The sequence below is a fragment of the Pectinophora gossypiella genome, chromosome 16 (assembly GCF_024362695.1).
Source record: "Pectinophora gossypiella chromosome 16, ilPecGoss1.1, whole genome shotgun sequence".
In the NCBI taxonomy this organism is placed as follows: Eukaryota; Metazoa; Arthropoda; class Insecta; order Lepidoptera; family Gelechiidae; genus Pectinophora; species Pectinophora gossypiella.
Genome location: NC_065419.1, coordinates 2,918,488 through 2,946,311, shown reverse-complemented (window position 1 = coordinate 2,946,311; position 27,824 = coordinate 2,918,488). Strand labels below are relative to the sequence as shown.

At 38.2% G+C, this 27,824-nt stretch overlaps 1 protein-coding gene across 2 annotated transcripts in view; it reads left to right on the top strand.

Annotated features, from left to right (window-relative positions):
- LOC126373986 (SH2 domain-containing protein 4B-like) overlaps nucleotides 1-27,824 on the top strand; it is an 81,002-nt gene that overhangs the window by 14,370 nt on the left and 38,808 nt on the right. The window contains exons 1-2 of one of the 2 annotated variants that reach the window (XM_050020417.1): nucleotides 11,869-12,067; nucleotides 20,925-20,974. The gene's annotated coding sequence lies outside the window, so the exon portion shown is untranslated. Of the gene's footprint in view, nucleotides 1-11,868; nucleotides 12,068-20,924; nucleotides 20,975-27,824 lie in introns of those variants that run through there. The other variant, XM_050020418.1, reaches the window with a different exon arrangement.

Here is a 27,824-nt window from a genome sequence, read left to right as displayed (position 1 = left end):
TGCCGCAGATGGCATTAACTACTTGGCCGGACAAATGGGGAGCGCTGAAGACTCTCACCCAGTACAACGTTTAAGACAACAGGCCAGAGGGTGCCCAGTTGGGCGCGAACCTCGGGTCGGGGCGTCGTCTGAGAGGAAAAATATTTGAAAGAATTAATCGACCTTAGTGGGTCGATAGCGATAACCGCTGAATGAGGGAAATGGTCGACCGTATCAGCACACCCCAGACATTTCGTACAAAACATCTCGTTTTACACAGCCACTACACATTGACGTAATCGCGCATCTGTGTGTGTGACGTCTGATGCCATACGATTGAAGACTAAAGTAAGATCGAGGGGGTGTGAGGTAAACCTACCTCACACGCTGGTGGGGAGCGGAGAGTTGCCGTTCTATACGTATTTTTATTCCTTATTCTATAGTATCAGTCACGTTTCAACATAATTATATTATAGTAGGTACGGTCACGCACGAGTACTAATATGTATACACTTTGATACCATTTCACATTAACTTTTGTGACAAATTAAACCGTAAGTCTCATTAAATGTCAAATATGATAGTGCGACAGGGTTCTTAAGTGGGTAGATGATATTATTCATGACTGTATCTAATTTATTTTTCCAAGTTTACAGTATTTAGGTAGGCATTTCTAAGATATATCGAGCGAGGAGTAGGATACTTTCATCTCGGACTTGTCTAGATAATAATAACATATCATAAGCTCACGACTTTATCCTAAATGGGGTAGTCAGAGGTACATCCATCGCAAGATGAACTAAGTACCCACACCTCACCCGGCTTTCTGTTAGACCAACGTGAAAGGTGTTGAACCGGATCGCCGTAATGGTCAAGTCTTATTCTTTTTAATAATTTTTATTCTTACATAAACAACCTATATACGTCCCACTGCTAGGCACAGGCCTCCCCTCAATCAACCGGAGGGGATATGGAGCATACTCCACCACGCTGCTTCAACGCGGGTTGGTGAAGGTGTTTTTACTGCTAATAGCCGGGACCAACAGCTTAACGTGCCCTCCGAAGCACGGAATCATCTTACTTTTTTAGACAATCAGGTGATTCAAGCCTGAAAGTCCTTACCAAACAAAGGACAGTTTCACAAAGTGATTTCGACCATGTTCCCATCGGGAATCGAACCCGGACCTCCAGATCGTGAGCCTGACGCTCTAACCACTAGACCACGGAGGCTGTTTTATTTTTACCTTGAATTAAATAAATTCGTTACGTAATGTAATAATCTAGATTTTAGCAGGAATGTTCTATAATAATGTCAAAGTTCTGTCTATAATGGTCGCAAGTTGCGGTTTCGTTGAATTCCTTCTACGGTTGGCTATATAAGAACAGTATGGCAGCTTGCACTGAATTGTTCATTTCTTCTGCTGTCGTAACTACAATTACTTATTACGAGTACTTCCTTTTACGATAGTATAAAAAAATAAAAAATAAATAAATAAAAAGCATTTATTTCAGGCGATGCCCATAAAAAGTTACACACAGACAACATAATTACATTACACACGGACAAAAAAAACTCCAATTAAGAAAAACAATTCAAAGGCCACGTGGATCGTATTCCAGTGCCCCCAAAAAGGGCAATCTGGCTTATCTGATAATGCCTTCAGAATGCCGTTCGGGCTACATCTCACTCTGCGCATCAGGGAAGCGATTCGTTTGCGAATGATAGCGTGAAAGCCATCAACACCCGCCGCCGCGCATCCCGGACGCGCTACAGTACCTAGGAAGACCCACGAGAATCCTGAAAGCATTATAACTGGTACCCCACGGATAAGAAGAAAGTGGTTGGAAAGGCTCCAAAGGGCATTTTGTATGAGAATCTCAAACTGCACTCTCTTTTACTAATCCTGCAAACATATAACTATGATTCTCAAATTCCATAGCCACTTTACCGACATTGTAATATGCTGCAATTTTATCATTACTTTTCGTAAGATACTGCATACTTACCTACAAAAGTATTTTTTTCATAAATAGCCAATCATAATAAGGTTTTTAGCTTTCCTGTTATAAGGAGGGATCTCCTTGCATGGTAGTCGATATTTGCATTTTTTTAATTTGCAGAGGAGGAGGGGGGTAAACCTAGCTCAGAAGTTAGCGGGGAGCGGAGATATGCCGTTCTATACGTAGTATTATTCTCTATTCTATGACCTGGGTCTGGCTACAACTTCTTAAACAGTGAGATAACTTACGAACTACGAATATTTATTCGTAGCTTACGAAGTTGTTATAAGTAAGTACAAGTGGAATTTCAAAACGACAGGACAGCATTGACAATTGAAATGAATCGACAATCGGCGTGTTTACATTCTGTACCCTGTCTCCGAGTCTATGGTGTCCATTGTCTTCGCACAAAGGAATTCCTTTTTACAGCGAAAATATTGAATTAGATGCGATTGTTACGTCTGTCATTTATGTAATCCTTGTTGATTGGTTGACCTTTTTTGACGTGACTACTGCTTAGGATTACTGCTTGGCCGGACAAATAGGGAACGCTGAGGGCTCTCACCCGGTCAGATACTTGATCTGTGTAGGATTTAAGCATATTTAAGGAAATTAAATTACCTATTGCTATAATTACTGTAATTTTAGCACTCCGGAATGAAATAGTATTTTATGCAACAGTTGTATAAGAAGGGTCAAAAAATGCGAGTGGCGTGAGTTGCGATGTGAGCCTTGGCGAACATCGCAATAAGAGACGCCATGAGCATTTTTTGACCTAGTTATACAAAGTTGCATACAATACTTTTTCTACGACGACGTAATTTTAAACGAAACACAAAAATTTTCCAATTTATTTTCCAACGCGCGGGAAAATAGCGGCAAATGTATACTTTTTTTTTATAGTATATCTATGGCACCAAACAAAGTAAAGGTGCCAGTTTCCAGGTCAAAAAAAAAAAAACAACAACAATGCTTTTTTGGCGACATTATAGTACAGTTACACTTTGTAAACAATGCTTTTATAGGCCATAGAGCGTACACTTTTTCAAAGAGTTTAATTATGTATGTACTTATATTAGACTTTTTGGTTATTTAAATGCCAGATTAAAGTAGAGGAGTAGAAAAAGAAATGAAAATAACATCGGCGATTCCATTCCTTTCTAATCAATTGACCAATTCAATGTCACCATAGCGACTGCGAATACAATTTTGTAACATAATAATTGCGTTAAATTGCACTGTCATTTGATAAAATCAAACATAATATAGATTGTCGAAAGTCGTGACTGGTGATGGATCGCACGACGAAGCGTTTTAGTTTGTAAATAGATATCTGTATTACAAAACGTGATCGCAATGTACATAATCAAACTATGACCAAATGACCTGTAAGGTAGCAGATGACCTAATGTTTTGACCTGACACAACAGAAAGACGAGTTCAGTATAATTAGTGATTATATTTCAATAAGATAACATTTTACAATCGTATCAATGCTTTTTTTTGTTTTGGTTTTCCCCAAAGGGTAAGGCAAAGGGAACTATGCCCATACAGCCATGTCTTACGTATTTTCTTGATGATTAATGAAACGATGAAAGGTGATGACGATGAATGATCGAGAACTGAACGAGCAGACTCCTACTCTGAACCCCAAACGAATTAACTCGGTGAGCTGTGGATAGTTAGTGCATCTTGGATGTATCTCTGACTACCCCAATTGGGATATAGTCGTGAATTTATGTTATGTTGTGTGTTGTGTTGTGTTGAAAAAGTAAGATGATTTCGTGCTTCGGAGGGCACGTTAAGCCGTTGGTCCCGGCTATTAGCCGTAAAAACACCTTCACCATCCCGCATTGGAGCAGCGTGGTGGAGTATGCTCCATACCCCCTCCGGTTGATTGAGGGGAGGCCTGTGCGCAGCAGTGGGACGTATATAGGCTGTTTATGTATGTGTGTTATTGCTTAAATATTCGTCAGCCAAACTACACAGAAGTTTGTTGGCAGAAAAGTCATTCCCTCGTATATAAATAGCAGTAAACAAATATTGACAGTAAGTAGGACCATTATGTCAACAGTTCGATTTGAACAATATTTTAATTTAAATTCAATTTTTTTTTTTCACAACAACATTCACTACAAACTTCGAACCCGTGACCTTACAATGCAAATCACGCGTTCCCCAGTAGGTACGGCTACTGATTGATATTAACGCATAAAGACGGTCTATGACAACATGGTCATATGACCAGATGATTTCGCCCATGTGATCTGGGCACATGAGGTCATTTTAATCAAATGATGAAGTTTAATGGACTCGATAAACAATGTTGTTGTCGATTAGAATTGCAATTGATGTAGTAGTCTTGTTTGTGATGTGGAAACTTTGAAACTCTTGATTAATTTAACTTACTTCTTCTTCTATCGTGTGGGTTGTGAGGTGGATTATCGACCCCAACAACCCTGGTGTCAGGGTTAATATCCGCCGCCAAAGGCCCCAGACATGGCTCATGTTACGGATCATCTTACTTTCGGACAATCAGATGATCAGCCTGTAATGTCCTAACCAAACTAGGGATCACAAAGTGATTTTTGTGATATGTCCCCACCGAGATTTGAACACGGGACCTCCGGATCGTGAGCCCAACGCTCAAACCACTGGACCACGGAGGCCGTCGAGTAATTTAATTTACTGATTGTTTGAAAAAAAAAAAGATGATTCCGTGCTTCGGTAGGCAACTACCCCAAGCGCCTCCATCAACCCGCAAATATTTCTTTTACTTTCTAGTACTTTCTGGTGCTGACCGAGTCCCCTTTAAGCAGATTCTGCCTAAAGGAGGATGAGACGCCTTACACCTGTTGTGCAGCTGTGAGGCTCTCATACACAGTAGAAGCCGAACACTGCGGGCCACATAATGGATCTCCAGGAGGTCATGAAGCTTCCTCCCAAAAAGACGCTCGATCTAATCGAATGGATCGGTCTAGAGGAGGAGTTTTAAATATATGTAGGGGTCACAATAGATCTTATGATTTAGTCTGTGTTTAATTCAAGAAAACTATTTAAAAAAAAAATCTTTTTTTATATTCTGTTATTTTTTCTTGACCATGACTTTCTGGGGGTGGAGGCCTGGAGTCCTAAAACACAGGGTATCCTAGTTTAGGCTCCAGCCTCTACAAATATTGTATTTTTGTATGTATTTATGTATCCATGTGTTTTTTTTTGTAGAGGAAATAAAAGTTTTACTTACTTACTTTTTACTTTATCTAACTAGGTCGCAGTGGCTATTCCAGCTGCATTAGGTCGAGCCCTCTCATTACATAAATATTAATATTACTTTCTGTCCCCCGATAAAGGGTGAAGTTTTGGACTATTGGCGTGAAGTTTTGCTCCAATACCAAGTTCTCTTTATACTCTCTCACTGCCTACCCCCATGGAGGTCAATGCTCCAAGTTATCTTTATGGGAATGTGTTTCTCGTGTCAAAGTGCATACAAAATGCATTACGAGCCCGGAAGCGGCGCCGCGGCGTGTGAAAGTTACGTGGCTGAAAGAATACTTCGCGTAACGTTATAATTACTGTTATTTATCATATCAGCTTGTTTTAGCGAGAGTAATGTTACTAGTAACGTTATTATCGTTATTAAATGTACTGCTACTGTTTAATTGTGTTTTGTATTGGACAATTACATAACATAAACATAAACTGCCTATACATATACGTCCCTCTGCTGGGCACAGTAAGTTATATATAATGAAGTTTATCTTTTGGCGATAATTATCCAATAGCTTTTTATTACGATCATTTTTAATTTTTTTTTCTTTGTATTACAAGACCCGAAACACGGGCAGCCTTGATTGTGCTTCGTATGACGTCACATTTCACAAAATAAACAAAAATTATCTGTCAGGTTTCAAGTTATACCGTTTGGACAGTTTCTTTGTTTGTTGAAATGTGACGTCACTGGGCGAAATGTCACGTGACCAACCGTTTTCGCGCGGAATTTAAAATAATTGAAGAACAATGTATATATTTATTTATTTTTAATTTTCAGGCCTGGTTACATAGACCTTTAGGCCACGTCTTCATTTTGGAAGAAAAATAATAGTTTTTTTCTGTTATATAAAGCTGTTTCGAGAAAATATATATTTTTAAAATATTTAAACGACAACTGTCAAGTAGCCGATTCAGTGGTTTTACACAACAAATAACCACACTGACTAATCAAGCGTTCAAATCAACTTTATCAAGATCCAGTTATCAAACTATAACTCGTAAACATCGTCTTGTCATAACTGTTATAGTTTTTACATAACATTTTTTGTTCAACACCCAGCGATTTCATAACATCCATTATGTTGATTCAAACGAGTTATAACAACTCATATTTAAACAGTTACTAATGTACTTCTTCGATTTGAATATTGTGTTCATCTTCTCGGTAAGATGGTCCGTGTTTTGGAAGGCATGTTAAGCCGTTTGTATCTATTAGGTACTATTTAGTATTTACTGATGTAAGTAGGTGTAGTTCGTTACATGAGCTATGTCAGGGGCCTTTGGCTGCTCAATAATTACCCTAACGCCAGGGTTGCTGAGGTTGCACCTTTTTTTTCAACGAGAAGAAATCCATCATGGCTGCCCGGGGAACGCGACTGGGTTATGTGAGACTTCGTTCGCCGATTGGCGGGTGTCTGGGGACGTTGGCACACTCTTCCGTGCAAAGGTTAGGTTACAGTAGCATAACACCATAGTTACACTTTGAATCGTCAATTTTTATGAGTTAGTTATTATATTTTTGTCGAACGTTTCAACCGTCTAAATCAACTGCTTCTTCTCAGAACCTGTATAGCTGATGAAAAGTAGCTGCAAGAAAAGCCTCGGCAAAAACCCCCTGCGTACAAAAAAAAAAATGGGTATTTTGTTAATATGAAATAGCCAACCTTAAAGTCAGTGCCACAATTCCGCTTTTAGCATAATATCTAGGTTATCAGATGACAGGTGACGGATGCGCGGGCGCCGAGACAATACACTTGATCGATGATAACAACAGAGGTCACCGCTTTATGTAACATTCAAAATTATGCAAAAGAATATTAAGTAGAGAGGACATTTTTTTTAAGTAGTTAGGGGTCTAAAAGGGCCACATTGAAGCATATCTTTACATTTTCTTTCTTTTTCTTTATTTTTTACCGACTTCAAAAAAGGAGGAGGTTCTCAATTTGACCGTATATATATTTTTTATTATACATTCGAGAATGTTCTCGTTGATGTCTTTTGTATGGAGCAATCTCGATATGCGAGTATACATGGTTTAAATAAAACATTTAAATGTCTTAGGCGAAATATTGAATAGTCGAAATTATAACATGGCATCACGCTTGAATCCCTGAAGGGGTAGGCAGAGGTGTATAGTATACCTATATACCCAATCCTCGCCAGCTATGTTTATGAACAAGTGCCTCCTATACCGGTTCCCAGGTGGCATAGCTGAGCTGCATTGTGACGGATGCGGCAGAGACTTGATTGATGGAGCTTAAACTGGATATAACTGGATATGACCTACACGGAATATACTTTTTGCCATCACTATATAGTATAAAACAAAGTCGCCTTTTCTGTCTCTATATCCATATGTACGATTAAATCTTTAAAACTACGCAACGGATTTTGATGCGGTTTTTCTGATAGATAGAGTGATTCAAGAGGAAGGTTTATATGTGTAGAAGGTTTATAGACCCGCCCGTGTCAGATTTTTTTTATCGATTTAAATTTCCTCTTTGTGTGTGTGTGACGTCTGATGCTCATACGATTGAAGACTAAAGTAAGATCAAGGGGGTGAGGTAAACCTAGCTCAGCCGCTGGTGGGGAGCAGAGAGTTGCCGTTCTATACGTACCTAGTATTATTTCCTTATTCTATGCTACCTTTTTTTTTTTGACGTGATTTATTGTAGATTTGCCGCAGATGGCATTAACTACTTGGCCGGACAAATGGGAAGCGCTGAAGGCTCTCACCCGGTGTTCTATGCTACCGTTCACCATCTACTGATTCATAAATAAAATGATCAACTCACCGATTGATGTTTAAAAGAAAGTGTGAATAACTCTTATTGTAAATAAGAGAAACGTAAAAGCAATAACATAACGTGTTTATTGCGTGAATAAAACTTTATTATTTACTCGTAGTTGAGTTAAAGATTTACGATTATTATGGAATGTTTTTATGTTGGCAGAATTGTCGATTAAGAATGTTGAAATCGTTAACAACGAAATGAAAACTCTTTGCCGATTATTGTTTTTGTTGAAGCTCTGCCGTCTTCTGTTCTTCCGAATACATATAACCGAGGTGCTTTCAAGGCCAGAGTGAACAGGCACCTTCTGGGCGAGCTCGCTCCATCTTAGGCCTCGTCAATGCCTTCGGGCAAGTCTGGGGCCAAGAGCAAACCCATCAAAAAAAGTCTAAATTAAGTTACATTTACGAATGAGCGAATTATTTTTCTCTCGTGCGGGTTATGAGATCAATGACCGACTATATCAATCCTGGTATCAGGGTTAAAATGAGTGATTTTCAGGCTACGTTCTCCAAACACAATGTAGATGGCGCTGTACAGATTTAACGTGATAATTACCTATTTTCTCATTGGTCGGGTACATAACATAACATAAACTGCCTATATACGTCCCACTGCTGGGCACAGGCCTCCCCTCAATCAACCGGAGGGGGTATGGAGCATATTCCACGCTGCTCCACTGCGGGTTGGTGGAGGTGTTTTTACGGCTAATAGCCGGGACCGACGGCTTAACGTGCCCTCCGAAGCACGGAACATAATAGGCTTGTTTCCAACTAGTCAAATCAGTTACTTTTTACTAAATGTCAAAACACGAAATTACTTAAGTACTATGGAATTTGTATGAAAAAATGTCGGACTTATTATTAGATTTTTTTTGATTAAAATTGATAAATAACTTATTAAATATAAAAAAATATTTTTTTTTCTTTAGTTTTAGGTCAGTTTTTATTTAGTAATCAGAATTTCATAATTTATAGGCGTAGGCGTACGGTCACGAGCATTAATTTGTATACACTTTGGTACCATGTCATCATCATCATCATCATCAGCCGTATGACGCCCACTGCTGGGCATAGGCCTCCCCCAAGGATCTCCACGACGATCGGTACCATGTCACATTAACTTTTTTGACAAATTGAACTGTAAGTCTCACTAAATGTCAAATAAGTTAGTGCGACAGAGTCCTAAGTGAGTACATTATATTGCTCATGACTGTACATACCGCTATCTGATCCAGGATGTTCAAAAGAAAAATTATGTCAAGAGTACTCTGGCGAGTATGTCTGAAGTCTTTAATGAGAGTGGAATCGAAAGTGGTGTGTCAGGATCGTAGTAAGTGGAATTCCGCGGTCTCTGCCTACCCCAACGGGAAATAGGCGTGATATTATGTATGTGTGTTGTGTGACCAAATTGGAGATGTCCTTAGAAAAGGTTTAATACGATCTACTCTGAACCGGCGTGCGTGTATGAAGCGATCGATGAATGTGGAGGAAGCAAGAGAAGTGTGTCAGGATCGAAGCAAATGGAATTCTATGGTCTCGGCTTACCCCGGTGGGAAATAGGCGTGAGTTTATGTATGTATGTATGTATGTGTTGTGTCTCTATACATAACCAGCCTATATACGTCCTACTGCTGGGCACAGGCCTCCCCTCAATCAACCGGAAGGGGTATGGAGCATACTCCACCACACTGTTCCAATGCGGGTTGGTGGAGGTTTTACGGCTAATAGCCGGAACCAACGGCTTAACGTGCCCTCCGAAGCACGGAATCATCTTTTTCGGACAATCAGGTGATTCAAGCCTGAAAAGTCCAAACAAAGGACAGTCTCACAAAGTGATTTCGACAATGCCCCCATCGGGATTCGAACCTGGACCTCCAGATCGTAAGCCTAACGCTCTAACCACTAGACCACGGAGGCTGTTGTGCCTCTATAGTAAAGTATAAAGGTATCTGCGTGTACGTTACGTTAAAACACGATTACGGAAATGCGTGCGTTCAAATGGGTCCAATGCGGGTGTTAGCATAGATAATGTACCTGCATAGCGCATAATGCACATACTGGCAATGCAATGAACTTGTCTGAACATAAGCTCACGACTATATCCCGATTGGGGTTCTAACAGCCTCCGTGGTCTAGTGGTTAGAGCGTTAGGCTCACGATCTGGAGATCCGGGTTCGATTCCCGATGGGGACATTGTCGAAATCACTTTGTGAGACTGTCCTTTGTTTGGTAAGGACTTTTCAGGCTTGAATCACCTGATTGTCCGAAAAAGTAAGATGATTCCGTGCTTCGGAGGGCACGTTAAGCCGTCGGTCCCGGCTACTAGCCGTAAAAAAACACCTCCACCAACCCGCAGTGGAGCAGCGTGGTGGAGTATGCTCCATACCCCCTCCGGTTGATTGAGGGGAGGCCTGTGCCCAGCAGTGGGACGTATATAGGCAGTTTATATACGTAATAATGAGGAGCTCGGTGACGCAGCGGTAAACGTGCTCGGTCTGCGATTGTTGAAGTTAAGCAACTTTCACAAAGGCCGGTTAAAGGATGGGTGACCACAAAAAAAAAGTTTTCATCTCGAGTTCCTCCGGTCGTTAATAACCAGCAATCCGCACTGGGCCCGCGTGATGGTTTAAGGCCCGATCTCCCTATCCATCCATAGGGAAGGCCCGTGCCCCAGCAGTGGGGACGTTAATGGGCTGATGATGACGTAATAATAATAATAAAGTTTATTTAGGTAAAACTATGACACACATATACATTTACAACATTAAAATATACATACTTACATAATATTTACTTGGAAAACATAAAAGACAAAAAAAAAACATGAAGTTTTTGTGTAAATGATAGATTGCAATATTGCTTTTTATTTTTAGTTGAATAGCTACAATGATAGGCCCCCAGCAGGCCTAGCTTTATGTAGCCTCTTGAAGCAATTTCTTCCAGGTAGTCTTCTAGGTCTGCCCAACCCAATAGTTTGCAGACGTGTATTGTTTCTGTTTTTCTCATCTAATAGTCACTTTAAATAAATGTTTGTTTACAAACTTTAATATTTATGATATATTGTGTCCTGCGCAAGCGCAACACAAAGGACCGCTGGCGCAGCGTCGTGATAAATGCAACCGTCACCATCGTGATAGGCCGAGCCTACGGAAGTGTGCCGTGCGGGTCATTCTGCAACTGTCAAGCCGGATTTTGTAATATGTTTTGCTGTATTATATTATATTGCACAAAAAAAATAGACAAGTAACCTTGTAACTCTGTATTCATTATAAGTAATTCATTATGAGACACGCGACGCGAATGATACCCAGGCGTGGCAATATAATAGGCTACTGAAAACAACAGATAGGAATCCGAATGTAAATTGTTGACTCCAAACATGTATTAAACACTATATAATAAACACCATAATATATATAAATGTTTTTATCAAAAGGGAAATCGTAGAGGAAGAATTCCTTACATTGCTTACCATATTTTTATTTTTTATTTTTTTTTTCTTTATTAAGGAAACAAACAGCTTACACAATAGATACTTAAAGATATAAACGCAGTTTCCACCGACGTATCTAACATATCTAGACACGCGGTCGCGTGTCAAGCCAAGTTCAAGGAACAGAACTGGCGGGCCGCACCGTGTGTAATATTACACGAACCATTTGGAGCCACTTTTGACCCCCTCATAAATCAAAAACTATTTCACATAAACGTATCAAATATTATATTCCGTTGCAAATTATATGCCATCGCTTTCAGAATAACCCAACTCGTACGCAAGCGTTCGCGTTCTCTCATTTCCGAACGTAAACGTCAGTCGATGGAGAGCGCGAAGCCGCGGCATGCGTAGCGCGCGCTTTCACAATTCCAAATTCAAATCATAAATCGGCGGGCGAAATAAAAAAGTAAAATTCAAATAGTTTTCTCATAAAAAGTTTATAATTCCTAAACAGTGGATATTTTATAGTGCAAGTGTTTGGAATTTAACTTTTTCAAGGATAAATTGTAACTCTACATTTTTGTTGGGTGAGTAAATGTGTAGTTTCTTTGATTTAAAAATATGTAAGTACTTTTAAAAATTGTAAACGTAGTATATTTTAACTTATTTTGAAATGCAAGGGTATTTACTGTATTATGACTTGAGTAATTAACTCAAAAGGTGTCTTCGGTAATCGAGCTTAAAAAGATAATATTTATTTACTTACCTAACTTACTAAATATTTTCTTAAGTTTAATTTGTAACGATTAACTGGAAACCTAAAATTATTGTGAAGCAAATTAGAAAAAGCTGTTGATTACGTAGCTCGTAACTACAATTTCGGCACATTTTGTATAGACTGAAAATAGGGTGTTGTAAAAACATATTTTCTTAGGAAGGTGCCTAATTTTACGGAATACTTTTTTTATCTTAAAAGTATTTTAAGAATTCAAAATCATCACGTGAAACATGCCTAAGTACTTAGTGTAAGGAAGTGTTATAAATATACATTTATGATAAAAATAATCTGTTGAAATATAGGTACCCCTCCTGTTTGTAATGTGACATTTGATGTTGATTCAAACATAAAAATGTATTTCATACAACTAAGCGCGCACGTATCTAAACATAACAAATAGTAATTTAAAAAGTAGAAGACCATGATAATTTGCGAAGTACTTAACTATAATGGTACTAAAAGTTTAATAGTTTTTAAATTGAGACAGATTAAAAATAATTATTAGACAATGCCACTATACCTATCTACGTTTCTAATTGTCATTCAAAGTTATGTTAATGAAAGTGCAATAGAAGAAAGTAAACGAGTATTTCGAGGCCGCTCGAAACAATCATACATTCATACATAAATATCATTGTCTGGCTGTCATACATTTTGTATGACTCATACATATTGAATTGTGGGTGTTTCGATAACCGTAGGATGTCGCTAAGTTGTAATTTATATAATAATATGCTTTAAATTATTATACGTACTTACTTAAATTAAATTCAAAAGTTATTGCTATAGACAGACAGACGAACTTTCACTTGTAATGCAATAATTTTATCATTTCGTTAAATAAAATGTGTTATGGTGTAAGTGTAATTAAGTATGGATTCATATTATTATTTATTTCATAAATGGTGACCATTCAATCGTATATACAATCACTGTTGTGAATTTAGTCGTTTAGAATTAATAAGTATTCCCGTTTGCCATCTCTGAAGATAATAAAGAAACAGAGATCGAGCTAGTTTTAACGCTGTCATACTAAAATAAAAAAAATAGGTAAATATTTGACTTAAATTATATGTGATTTCTACCAAAATTACCATTGTAATATTTTGTAATAGTAAAACATAATCGTGCATCATAAAATACCCATTATAATAATAATTAATAATAGGTATTGCCAACTCTAACCCAACCTATCCTTCCTTCTCAATCATACGGGCTTATAGTTCATACATTGTAAAGGACATCATACATACACATACATACATCTCATACATTTTGTATGAGTCAGTATAACGGATATTCAAGGTTTTGGACGAGAGGAGTGGACAAGATGAATGACTTCATTAGGTAAATAGGACTGATGTCAACCGATTATTGTCATTGAAAAACATTTTTTATTACATATACACAATACACAAGATTATTTATTAAATACTTACATAACTTTTACGGCATGCACATAATAATAAACAGCATGACAGTTTATGTAAAAATCTAGTTTTTCACAAGGAAGAATTCCTTGATAAAATGACCAATTTTTTCATAAAACAAAATTTACAACAAAAAAACTAAAACTTACAACTAGTACTAAATAATTGAAAAAATAAAATAAAAAAGTATGAAATTCTTAAAACGATTTATCTACTTACGATATAGATTCTACGTAATTACGGTACTTACTTATTGACTTAAACTAGCATCTGATTGCGACAGTCGGGTAAGAATAGTAGTAAAATGTACACTAAAAAGTACCCAGATGTGATGTTCGTACAGATTATATTAACAGTTAAACAGATCCTAGTTAGAATCAATTTGAAACCGCAACCAGAGACTGCAGTTATAAAACATGTCACATAATGTCTTATAAGCAGTTTGCATATCGACGCGTGAGTTGACGTTAATGTAATTGGTCTCTTCCCTCAATTGGCTACTTGACAGTTTTCGGATAAGCATTTTAAAAATTACAAGAATAAGAAAAAAAATAAAAAGAATAAAATAAATAAACGCTTATTTTATTCCTCTTAAGATATTTTACTTTCTCGAAAAAGATTTATAATAGAAAAAACACATTTTTGGGTGAATATCAAAATGTCAACTTTGGTGGCGAACTTTCATATTACTTTTTCGTGAAAAATTGGGTTCCGACATGAAAAAGGATAGTTCTAGCTACGGGGTAACTTGTTGACATTTTGATATTCACCCTTTTCTTAATTAATGTCAAATTTCGCGCTAAAACCGTTGGTCACGTGACATTTTGTCCAGTGACGTCAATTTCAATAAACAAAGAAACTGTCAAACAAGTAAGATTATCCGTGCTTCGGAGGACACGTTAAGCCGTTGGTCCCGGCTATTAGCCGTAAAAACAACACCAACTCGCAGTGGAGCGTGGTGGAGTATGCTCCATACTCCCTCTAGTTGATTGAGGCCTGTGCCCGGCAGTGGGACATATATATTGTTTATGTATGTTATGTAGGTATGTTTGTCGCGTTTTTCAATGTTAACTTATGACAGAGTTTGTCTTCTTCGAAATGGCGTTATCTCTCCGGATTTAAGGTAAAAAGTGTAGAGATAAGATAGTACATGTCAAAACGTCGTCTGCGTCGTATTTTGACTGATTATTCTTGAAAATTAAACAAGCCCTTGTTATTGTTAAGATGTTATTTTGGCTGTTCTATTGTTGCGGTCAAGAATGCCATAAATTGGTAGCAAAGTTGCAAGAACGCTTGCCTCTCATTATGAGGTCGTAGGTTCGAACCCCAGCACGGGCCCAAACCAATGATTTTAGAATTTGTTTTCGAATTCATGTTTGGATTATAAATGGTTATCACGTGCTCAGCGGTGAAGGAAAACTTCGTGAGGAAACCCACGTTCCCGAGAATGTATGAATTTGAAATGGTGGATGAACGGGACAGAAGGATGTTTAAAAAAAATAAGATGTTGTCTATGAGCGGATTATTCAATTGAAGACGCATGATGTCAGCTGAATAATAAGAGTAGTTTCCAACTAGTCAAATCAGTTACTTTTTACTAAACGTCAAAACACGAAATTACTATGGAATTTGTATGAAAAAATGGAAAAAGCACACTGTGACGTAATAGAAAAACGTTATAAAATGTCGGACTTATTATTACTTTTTTTTTTATTAAAATTCATAATTTAGTTAAATAGAAAAAAGAGCTAGTTTTGGATCTGTCTTTATTTAGTACCTAATCAAAATAATGTTTGACACTATCAACTCTTTCTAATATGTTGTCATTCAGTCTAACAGGTCTATAGTTTGCTGGATGTTTGGATGTTGTCATTATTTTAGTTTTGCTTGCGTTTATCTTTAACTGATTTTTTTTAAATACAATGTCCATGGTTGTTATCAGATTTTCTAATGCTATTTCATTTTCTGCGAATGCAGCAATGTTATCTGCGAATCTTACAAATTTAATGTTTTCCCCATTGATTTTAACCCCCCCTTCCGAACTTTCCTTGATTTCTTTAATGGCACACTCTATGAATATGTTGAATATCAACGGTGAAAGGGGACAACCCTGTGTAACTCCTTGTCGTATTCTTGCTATTCCCTTTTCTTCTCCAATCTCAAACTACGCACTAATACTACAAAATTAATCATTATGTCAGATAAACTTTATTGTTTTTGTTTTGTTATTTTAAAGTAAAGTAATTACTCATTTGTGTATTAAGGGGACACACCGATTATCTGTAAGTACAAAAGATTATTTATTTATGAATTAAAGATGAGTAAGTTATAATAAAACAGGGGCATCCCATTTTGTAATGGATAATGTTATCGGTCAAGTTATGTCATAATAACAGCCTCCGTGGTCTAGTGGTTAGAGCGTTAGGCTCACGATCTGGAGGTTCGGGTTATCTCCGATGGGGACATTGACGAAGTCACTTTGTGAGACTATCCTTTGTTTGGCAAGGACTTTTCAGGCTTGAATCACCTGATTGTCCGAAAAAGTAAGATGATACCGTGCTTCGGAGGGCACGTTAAGCCATTGGTCCCGGCTATTAGCCGTAAAAACACCTCCACCAACCCACAGTGGAACAGCGTGGTGGAGTATGCTCCATACCCCCTCCGGTTGATTGAGGGGAGGCCTGTGCCCAGCAGTGGGACGTATATAGGCAGTTTATGTATGTGTGTCATAATAGGGTATTTGACTGGGTCAAAGAAAATGATAAAATGCCCATCTAGAAATAGAAACCAGTCTAATTATGATCAAAAATCAATTTCATTTTACTTTTCGACTTATTTTCGAATTTTATTTATAAATTAAGTAACAATGAGTCTTTTAACTGCTTTCATTGATGACGTCACAGGACAGTATTTCCATGCAAACTCCAAAGAAAACTTTCTTTTTGAAGTTACTTTTTACTAAACGTCAACACACGAAACTACTATGGAATTCGTATGAAAAACACACTGTGACGTTATGACGTCACAGTGAAAAACGTGATAAAATATCGGACTTATTATTGCGTTTTCCTTGATAAAAATCATAAATAAGTGAAACAGAAAAAAATGTTTTTTGTTTAGTTTTATACAGGGTGTTAGTGACATCGTAACGAAAACTTTGAGGGATGATTCAGACCATGATTCTGAGTTAATATCAAGTGGAATTTTCCGTCGCAAAATTCATGTTATTTTTTTTTAGTTTTTTTAAATTATTTTCAATTCTATACTTTTGCGATGGAAAATTCCACTTGATATTAACTCAGAATAATCAGCTGAATCATCCCTCTCAGTATTCGTTACGATGTCACTTACACCCCATACAAGTACATACAGTAGCCATAGAAGTAGGTATGGGTGTTAGTGACACTGTAACGAATACTGAAGGGGATGATTCAGACCATGATTCTGAGTCGACATCAAGTGGAATTTCCTGTCGGAGAAGTCATGTAAATTTTAGAGCTTATTTAAATTATTTTCCGTTCCATACTTTTGCGACGGAAAATTCCACTTGATATCAACTCAGAATCATGGCCTGAATCATCCCTCAAAGTTTTCGTTACGATGTCACTAACACCCTGTATATGTCTTTATTTAGTAATCAGAATTATATAATTTATCTAGAACCTAGTGCATGACCCAATTATAATTTACACACTACGCTTTATTGCACACACACACACACACATACATAATATATTAATGTTTATATATTGAGGGTATGTCGTGATGTTATATAACAGTTTTTTTAAACATGACCACTTTGTATTCAGCACACAAATTCACACAATACACCGGTTCCAAGTACAGTACAAACCGTTTTGTTATGTCAAACGGGTTTTGAGAAAGTAAACGTGCAAAATAATGCGCAGCCCAAATTACGGTATCGCACCGGTATGATACCGTTTTTACTGGTACCGTACCGTACCGATAGGTCAAATAACTTGCAAAACATCAAAGATAATACTTTTTACAAAACATCAAATCGAAATTTACCGTAATTTTTTTTTTGTTATTTTTAGGTAATATCTTTGTTTTTATTTATTATGCTTTATACTTTTTTTAGATTAATTAATTTCTATTTTGTCTGTGTATTTATTTCTGTAGCCTTATTTAAGTCCCTCTGCTGGGCAAAGGCCTCCCCTTCCTTTTTCCAATGTCTATTTTAGCGTAGTTCTGCCAGATGTTCCAGGAGGCGTCTAGTTTTGTCTTGATTAAATTTCGTTTTTTTATATTCAAAATGTTGTTAAAAGTAGTTTAAGTATCCACCATGGGGAACTATGCCCGATGCCCCCTACTTAATTTCGTTTTTGGTTCCACAAATTCCGGCCGCAAGGCTAAAGGCGCGGCCGCCAAGAAAAGGAACAAAAAAAAACAAAACAAAAGAGAAAAGGAAAGACAGGAGAGGAGGAGCGGAAAGGAGGTTTTGGGGCGGAAGGCAAGAGGGAAACCACTGCCCTATTTTTCCCTAAAAAGTAGCATGGAGAATGCTACACCGTCAAGAGCGTGGCTCTTAAATTAGTGATGATGACGAAATTCCGGTCAAGTAGTGAATGCCATTTGCGGCAAATCACTACAAGAAAGGGTTCTACAAAATATACATATATTCTTAATTTCTCAAGCGGAAATCGTATCATTCGCCCATTCGAGAACACGTGTTAATTAACACTAATCAAACAACTCTATTTACAAAATGATATAATCCCTTAAAACTCTTTCGAAATAACGACTTTGTTTTCACGCTGTTACGGTTTAAATTTGTGAAATTCTCCATTGTTTACAAGGCCAATATTGGTCTGCTATTACCTTGAACCTAGAACAATGAAAAATGAAAGCCAAATAGAACATTTAGTAGGTACCTACAGTTTAAATGGTATTAACCTGTTGAAGTACCCTAGTTTAGGAAGAAAATTTTCCTTTCAATAACAAGTCGATTTAAAATTACACGCAATATTTTTATTTGAATCACTAATGACGATTCATTATTTACTTACAAGTATAATACCTATAAGAAACGCATACAAAAACTCACACGTATTTCCCGCCGGGGTAAGCAGAGATTATGGGATTTCATTTGCTTCGATCCTGTTATCTACAATTCAAATTCAACAGTCACTTCAACTTCTTCTGCTATCTAGACTGGAGAATAAATGAAGAGAAAATTTAAATCGAAAAAATCTAAGCCTGCGGGTTCAAATCCCTTTTTTTTACATGACTTACCTATTGTACATTTGCCGCAGATGGCATTAACTACTTGGCCGGACAAATGGGGAGCGCTGAAGGCTCTCACCCGGTACAACGTTTAAGACAACAGGCCTGAGTGTGCCCAGTTGGGCGCGAACCTCGGCTCAGGGCGTCGTCTGAGAGGAAAAATATTTGAAAGAATTAATCGACCCTAGTGGGTCGATAGCGATAAGCACTGATTGAGGGAAATCGTCGATCACGCCGGCGGGGTTGGTATCGTCCGAGTCAGATAGTAAGGTATAACACGACCATTTTTTATCGGCAATAGTAGTAGTAATCCTAAAACTCTTCCATAATACTCGACATTCCCCTTTCGTATCGTTCATCGATTAAACATAAGTGTTTGTTGATTTTGTGTGTATTATAGTCAATATAAATCGAATCAGAATGTGTTTCCATAGCGACACCTTAAAAGTTGTTATTAAAATTGGGGAGCGTTAAATACTTGTATTGTGTGGTTTATGGAAACGAATGACGGATGAATTAAGTCTGGGGGCACGGGAGTGCCCTCGCCAAGACGTAACCATGTTATATTCTTACCACCTTACCAATAAAAGCCGCTTGTATTTTATTGGTAAGGCGGTAAGATAAACTTACGAGTTGTATATTCTATATTTTTGAATCTCCAATTAATTTAATTCCGGATAAAAATTGGGAACATAATTTTCTATCTGGATTGAAACAAGCTTGGCTCTTGCTAAGTTTTGTTAACAAAAATCACATCCAAATGTGATTTTTTTTAAAAGTCTTTTACGTGGTTTTCTTTTTTTTTGACGCGACTTATTGTAGATTGGCCTCAAATGACATTAACTACTTGGCCGGACACATGCGGAGCGCTGAAGGCCTCACCACTATGGTTTTCATTATAAGGCTACAATAAGTAGGTACGGTCACGAATACAAATATATATACACTTTAAAACACGTTAACTTTTTTGACAAATTAAACCGTAAGTCTCATTAAAAGTCAAATATGATAGTGCGACAGGGTTCTAAAGTGGGTGCATGACAGTGTTCATGACTGTACTTCAAAAACATAATGTTAAATTTTTAGTTAAAATACAAATGACGGCATTCTTATCAGCACAGTAAAACTGTAATGCTGTAGAGATTCAAGTGGTATGTTAGTTTTATTGATAACGAATTGTGGGTTTTACTAATTGCTTGGTTACCAGATTTTTTTTTATTTTGTTGACGTGGTTATTGTAGATTTGCCGCTGATGGCATTAACTACTTCGCCGGACAAATGAGGAGTGCTGAGGGCTCTCATTCGATGTTGAGTTACCAAGTGAGCAGTGTACATTAACTACACCCAGATGCAGTGTCGGGAGCATTCCGGGATTACCGGGGCATGCCGAGCGGGAGGCGTTAGTTTGTGTGAACCTATGCTGCGTCGCACCGGGATTTTTTTTTTACCTTTGTGGGGTTTGCTTTTGGCCCCAGACTTGCCCGAAGGCATTGACGAGGCCTAAGATGGAGCGAGCCCGCCCAGAAGGTGCCTATTCACTCTGGCCTTGAAAGCACCCGGATATATGCATTCAGAAATACAGAAGCCGGCAGAGAAGTCCACTCCTTATTTCATAGAGACTTCCACTGCGAATTTCTACAAGAACTCAGACGTTTTCAAGTCACTCGATAGTTTTGACGGTGTTATAAAGAACAATACATGTGTGTGTGTCGTGTATATGTGTGTCAAAGATCTTACCTAAATAAACTTTTTTCTATTTTTTTATTATAAACAAATTTCGACACACATACATTCATTTGCAATACTATACAACACAAAAAACGCTTTATTGCACATATAAACACAACACTAAAAACAATTACAAATGCGACAAGCGAAGTACAATCGGCGATCTTATTGCTAAATAGCAATTTCTTCCAGGCAACCTACATAATTACGTAAACAATAAAACAGTTAAAACAGTCCTTAAAATGTTTTTCTTTTTTACAGGTGTTCATGATACACCAAGCTTCGACTTCATAACCCAGTGGTCGACAAAGGTAAGTCTAATCTACGTACATAGCGAATAAGAGTAGTTAACATCTACTCGTAGTAAACCTTTCTTTACCGTTCCATTCCTGCAATCACTTACATATTTATTAGGCACATTAACAGCCTCCGTGGTCTAGTGGTAAGAGCGTTAGGCTCACGATCTGGAGGTCCGGGTTCGATTCCCGATGGGGACATTGTCGAAATCACTTTGTGAGACTGTCCTTTGTTTGGTAAGGACTTTTCAGGCTTGAATCACCTGATTGTCCGAAAAAGTAAGATGATTTCGTGCTTCGGAGGGCACGTTAACCCGTTGGTCCCGGCTATTAGCCGTAAAAACACCTCCACCAACCCGCAGTGGAGAAGCGTGGTGGAGTATGCTCCATACACCCTCCGGTTGATTGAGGGGAGGCCTGTGCCCAGCAGTGGGACGTATATAGGCTGTTTATGTATCAACAGTACAAACACACATCAATTAATATAACTTTCTTAAGGCTACTAGTGCTTACATCAATTACAGAAGTGCACAACTTATGTAATTAACATGCATGCAGAATTTGGATTAGGTAGTTAAAGAACAAAAAAAACGGAATAACAAAAGGTATTAAAAGTTACAACCAGGCAACACTACAACATACTTACACATAAGTATATTAAGTAAATAACTTTCGCTTTATTAAAAAAAAAAAAACAAAAAACGAAAACTAAAATAATGGTGCCGATTCCAATACATACCAATTCCCAGTGGTCCTACCAGTAAGTCTTTGGGAAGGAAATTCCCAGTGGTTCAACTGGTAAGACTACTTAGTAAGACTACTGGGAATAGGGGTATTTTCCTTTAGTTTAAATGTTATACCTATCATTTTCTTATCCGCCGCAAAGGAAATACAGGCATAAAATTTATGGAACACACGTAAATTTTAGGCAGAAATTTAAAAAACCCTCAATATTAATTGTATATTGGCGAATAACCCTACAGAATTCTTCTTCTGTCGTGTGGGTTGCGAGGTGGATTACCAACCCCATCAACCCTAGTGTCAAGGTTATTATTGAGCCGCCAAGGCCCCTGACATGGCTCCCGAGGCCATGACGGACCCGACAGAATTAAGTTGACAGCACTCGTCAAACGGGTTGCATATTAGCGAGATGCCTCTTTTATTCGCCCGGATTATTCATTCATTTAAAATTTACAATTGTCAATCATTTCGAGTCCCTTTTATTACGAAAGTTTATCTTGTGTAGGGTATGGTAAGTTATTATAATTTTAAAGAGTTATATAGAGCTAGTACTTAGTTAATTTTGTGGAGCTCGGTGGCGCAGCGGTAAACGCGCTCGGTCTACGATTGTTGAAGTTAAGCAAATTTCGCAAAGGCCGGTCATAGGATGGGTGACCACAAAAAAAAAGTTTTCATCTCGAGCTCCTCCGTGCTTCGGAAGGCACGTTAAGCCGTTGGTCCCGGCTGCATTAGCAGTCGTTAATAACCACCAATCCGCACTGGGCCCGCGTGGTGGTTTAAGGCCCGATCTCCCTATCCATCCGTAGGGAAGGCCCGTGCCCCAGCAGTGGGGACGTTAATGGGCTGGTGATGATGAATTAATTTTGTAGACCAGTGTATAAAAAGACTACACTGGCGCATTTAGCATCATTACCGTGGCAGTGACAAGAGTCTGTAATTTTTCATTTTACGCCCCAGTTCCCGCGAACAATATACTGTTATCGTCGCACGCGCATACAATCGGGCGCACATTTAATATGACGCGCATTTAGGTCAACATGATGGATATTATGATTCAGTCGTGTTACCCTGATGTCACTTGGCATCCGTTTTTATGAAATTCAGGAAGAACATTTCATTCTAGACATAACAGAGGTGTATGATATACTCACGGCCTTTGTGGTCCAGTGGTTGAGCGTTGGGCTCACGAACCAGAGGTCCCGGATGCGAATCTCGATGGGGACATATCACAAAAATCACTTTGTGATCCCTAGTTTGGTTAGGACATTACAAGCTGATCAACTGATTGTCCAAAAGTAAGATGATCCGTGCTTCGGAAGGCACGTTAAGCCGTTGGTCCCGGTTACTATTTACTGATGTGAGTAATCGTTACATGAGCCATGTCAGGGACCTTTGGCTGCTCAATAATAAGTCTGACACCAGGGTTGCTGAGGTTGGTAATCCACCTCACAACCCACACGATAGAAGCCCCACTCCTCGCCAGATTTTTTACGTCCCATGTGGGTATGAGTCTATTGCCATCAACCGGGCACAAAATCTGGAAACCACGTGAGATTAATTGTCTACGATCCAAACATGAATTCAATTTCAAACTCATTAAGTCGAATTCAGTGGTTTAGAGCCCAAGCTAGGAACCGGCTTCGTTCAAAAAAGTCTAAAATCCAATACTGCTATTTGAGATTTACTGGTGCTCACATACATTTATACGCGTAAATGTCAAATTGCAACTTTTTTTTTTTGACGTGAATTATTTTATATTTGGCGCAGATGGCATTAACTACTTGGCCGGACAAATGGGGAGCGCTGAAGGCTCTCACCCGGTACAACGTTTAAGACAACAGGCCTGAGGGTGCCCAGTTGGGCGCGAACCTCCGCTCAGGGCGTCGTCTGAGAGGAAAAATATTTGAAAGAATTAATCGACCCCAGTGGGTCGATAGCGATAAGCGCTGAATGAGGGAAATCGTCGACCACGCCGGCGGGGTCGGTATCGGGGACCAAATTGCAACACTTATTGCTTTTTATATGAATTACTCCAATGTCAATGGCGTCAATTTCGACTACTTATAACCACATCCTCGTGATGAAAAGCAGCAAAACCTATTCTACGTCTTTTCTTAGTCCTTACCTGCATTGCATGCTAAGTCGGACCCCGATACCGACCCCGCAGGCGTGGTCGACGATTTCCCTCAATCACCGTTTATCGCTATCGACCCACTAGGGTCGATTAATTCTTTCAAATATTTTTCCTCTCAGACGACGCCCTGAGCCGAGGTTCGCGCCCAACTGGGCACCCTCAGGACCGTTGTCTTAAATGTTGTACCGGCTGAGAGCCTTCAGCGCTCCCCATTTGTCCGGCCAAGTAGTTAATGCCATCTGCGCCAAATCTATAATAAGTCACGTTAAAAAAACATGCTAAGTTGCTCTACTTAATTATTATTTTTATCTCTTCAAATTGTTTTATCATACAATAAACAGTGAAGTCTACAACTGCGGCTTACTGAGTAATCGAGGATGGATAAATGAGTGGAAGTACCTCTCTGACCCTCTTTCGTAGATTAGCGTATCGTAAAATGCATTTCACTGCACTAAATCCACTTTTCATCGCGTTTCTAATCCTGTTACGCACTTGTCAGGCTTTAGTCGCGGTCTTGACATCGATTCTTCACGCCATGCTCTAAAATTAGCAGTCAGCAAAAATAGAAATGAAAATATTTTAAGTATTAAATGATGATACATAGTATTCATATTTTTGTCATTTTCATTATTGAAACAATACAAAAAATAAACAACGATTACAAAAAAATCTTTAAGTATAATAAAGTCAATTCAAACATCTTATCTAGCCTGCTTGCTCAGCAAAGGTCTCCCCTTCTTTCCATTTTCCTTTTCTCATGACGGGTACAGACCTCGATAGAGATGGCGCGACTACTTGGATGCCGGCGGGAATGGCCGGAATACGCACAAGACCACGAAATGTCTTATTACAAATATTTACAATTTAATATATTATGAGGAGCTCGGTGGCGCAGCGGTAAACGCGCCCGGTCTGCGATAGTTGAAGTAAAGCAACTTTCGCAAAGGCCGGTCATAGGATGGGTGACCACAAAAAAAAAATGTTTTCATCTCGAGCTCCTCCGTGCTTTGGAAGGCACGTTAAGCCGTTGGTCCCGGCTGCATTAGCAGTCGTTAATAACCATCAATCCGCACTGGGCCTGCGTGATGGTTTAAGGCCCGATCTCCCTATCCATCCATAGGGAAGGCCCGTGCCCCAGCAATGGGGACGTTAATGGGCTGATGATGATGATGATATTAAAGGGGATGATTCCCATGATTCTGAGTTAATATCAAGTGGATTTTCCGTCGCAAAATTCAAAATCATCCCTTATAGTTTTCGTTACGATGATGTCACTAACACCCTGTACTTTTTAATAATGATTTTTGTGATGTGTAGTCATGTAAAGAAATGATGTAGAAAGTTATCTATAATGATGTAGAAGGGTATATCATTCATTACATCGAATACTGGAATTATTTAGTTTAAGTTACATCTTTCTGATAAACAGACTTGTCTTGCGAGGAATAACGATTCTCCATTTATTACAAATGTTTGTACAAAACAAGATAATAAACCACATTTCCCAGTGAAAGTGATTCCACTGATTATACAAAGAAATTATTCGGCACATGATTTTGCTAATTACAACCTGTTGCATAACATAATTAGAACTAAATTTGAGTAATCTAAGTGTTGTAACTTGTAGCATTTTCATAATTAACAAATGAAAGTTTATAATTAGGCTTATATCTGTTGCGTACCTATGTTATATTACAAATGCATTTTTAAAATAAATTAAGTATGTTTAAAGACAGGATGCCTTTCTAATATGGAATTTATAGATAAAATATCAAATTATACCCCTTTTTCTTCTATAGTGTGGGTTGCGCGGTCATTGACCTTTTTTGTTGTGAGTTCTGTACAGTCATGAGCAATATAATGTACCCACTTTAGGACTCTGTCACACTAACATATTTGACATTTAGTGAGATTGAGATTTACAGTTCAATTTGTCAAAAAAGTTAATGTGACATGATACCAAAGTGTATGTACGTGGAAGCTTGTAATTGGCCTCAACTAGCTTATGTTACTTATTTATTGAAGTATCCGTGTTTTCCTCAATAAATAAATATAAAAATACCTGTTAAAAATCTATCATAAACGTAAATATCGATAAGAATTGGTAAACAAATGAATGCTACTTATTTTTTTCTTGCTGAAATCTTAAAAACTACTTAGTAATTATATTTAAAAATCTCTTGGCTCCGGACTAAAAAATTAAAAAACACAAATAACTCATGATATAACAGAGTTGTGGAGCTTTAAGAAGCTCGGTGGCGCAGCGGTAAACGCGCTCGGTCTGCGATTGTTGAAGTTAAGCAACTTTCGCAAAGGCCTGTCATAGGATGGGTGACCACAAAAAAAAGTGTAGATCTCGAGCTCCTCCGTGCTTCGGAAGGCACGTTAAGCCGTTGGTCCCGGCTGCATTAGCAGTCGTTAATAACCATCAATCCGCACTGGGCCCGCGTGATGGTTTAAGGCCCGATCTCCCTATCCATCCATAGGGAAGGCCCGTGCCTGAGCAGTGGGGATGTTAATGGGCTGATGATGATGATAATAGCTTTATCAAAAACTGGCATGTAACATAATATGTTGCTATTAGACAGTTACACGATGACATGATTCGTTTTTCATAATTTGATACTTGATTTTCATGTGCCGCTAAGTCTATGAAGCTTCATTTTCAGCCCACTGTGCGGCGCGGCGCACACTTTAAGAACGCCTGTTCTATACCATTTCTAATCCCATACAACCAGGAGGCTATAAATTGTAGTTGCTAATTACCACAACGGCTTGCCAAGTGAAACGTATTGATACGTCAATAGCTCAGTCAATAGTCCATAGTAATGTTGTCGATTGATAGTCAAATATCGATAGCAAGACTATCGATACTTCACTCGATACCTCTCCTACCTATCGCCTGTTGTGTCTGTCTTGATTATTTTATTTATTTTTTCTGCAATAGCTTATTTGAATGCGTCATATCATAAATAAATTATAAAATACTAATCTAGAAATATAAGCCAGTCTAACAATGTCAAAAATCAATTTCGTTTTAGGTTTCGATGTATTTTCGAATTTTATTTATGAATTAGGTAACAATGAGTACGACGTTTGACCGCTTTTATTGATGACGTCAGGGGACAGCATTTCTATATAAACTGCAAAGAAAATATTCGTTTTGACCTTTCGTAAAAAGTGTCTCATTTGACTAGGTTGCCAAGTAGCCTATTATGTATCCTGTGTGTACAATAAAATATTATTATTCTTATAGAAAATAATAATATTGATAGTGAAAATATAATGAGTTCGATTTAATGAGTTTGTATTAGTAGTTGTCAGGATATGTGCCCAGTTAAGGGCTGACCACCTGATTGTCCGAAAGTAAGATGATCCGTGCTTGGGAAGGCACGTTAAGCCGTTAGTCCCAGTTACTACTTACTGATGTAAGTCGTTACATGAGCCATGTTAGCTCTGTAATAACCCTGACACCAGGGTTGATGAGGTTGGTATTCCACCTCACAACCCACACGATAAGAAGAAGAATGGCAATATTACATGGGACTTAAACATAGCTGGCCAGGCGACGGTGTGTATACTACACACCTCTGCTTAACCCTTCAGGAATATTGGCGTGATGCTACGTTATGTTATGTAAATTATTGTCGCCCTAAGTGAGTTTCGCGCCCTTCTGGGCCCCTTCAGGCCTGTTGTCTTAAATTTTGTACTGAGTGCGAATTCTCAGCGCTCAACATTCGTTCGGCCAATATAATACCTTCTAAAAATCTACAAAAAGTCTCGTTAAAAAAACTATCGATTGTTTAGTAACACTAGTCGATAGTTTCTGGACGATCATCGGGGAAAGTAGCTTTCGATAAATGAAAAGCCTAGTAATGTTTCGATGTTATTGTCACCTCTCTTCACTACCGAGTTTTCACTTTAAGTAAATCTCTTATACAAATGTAAACTGTAATTAATGACTTGTCTTTTCCTAAGAGTTCTCTTACT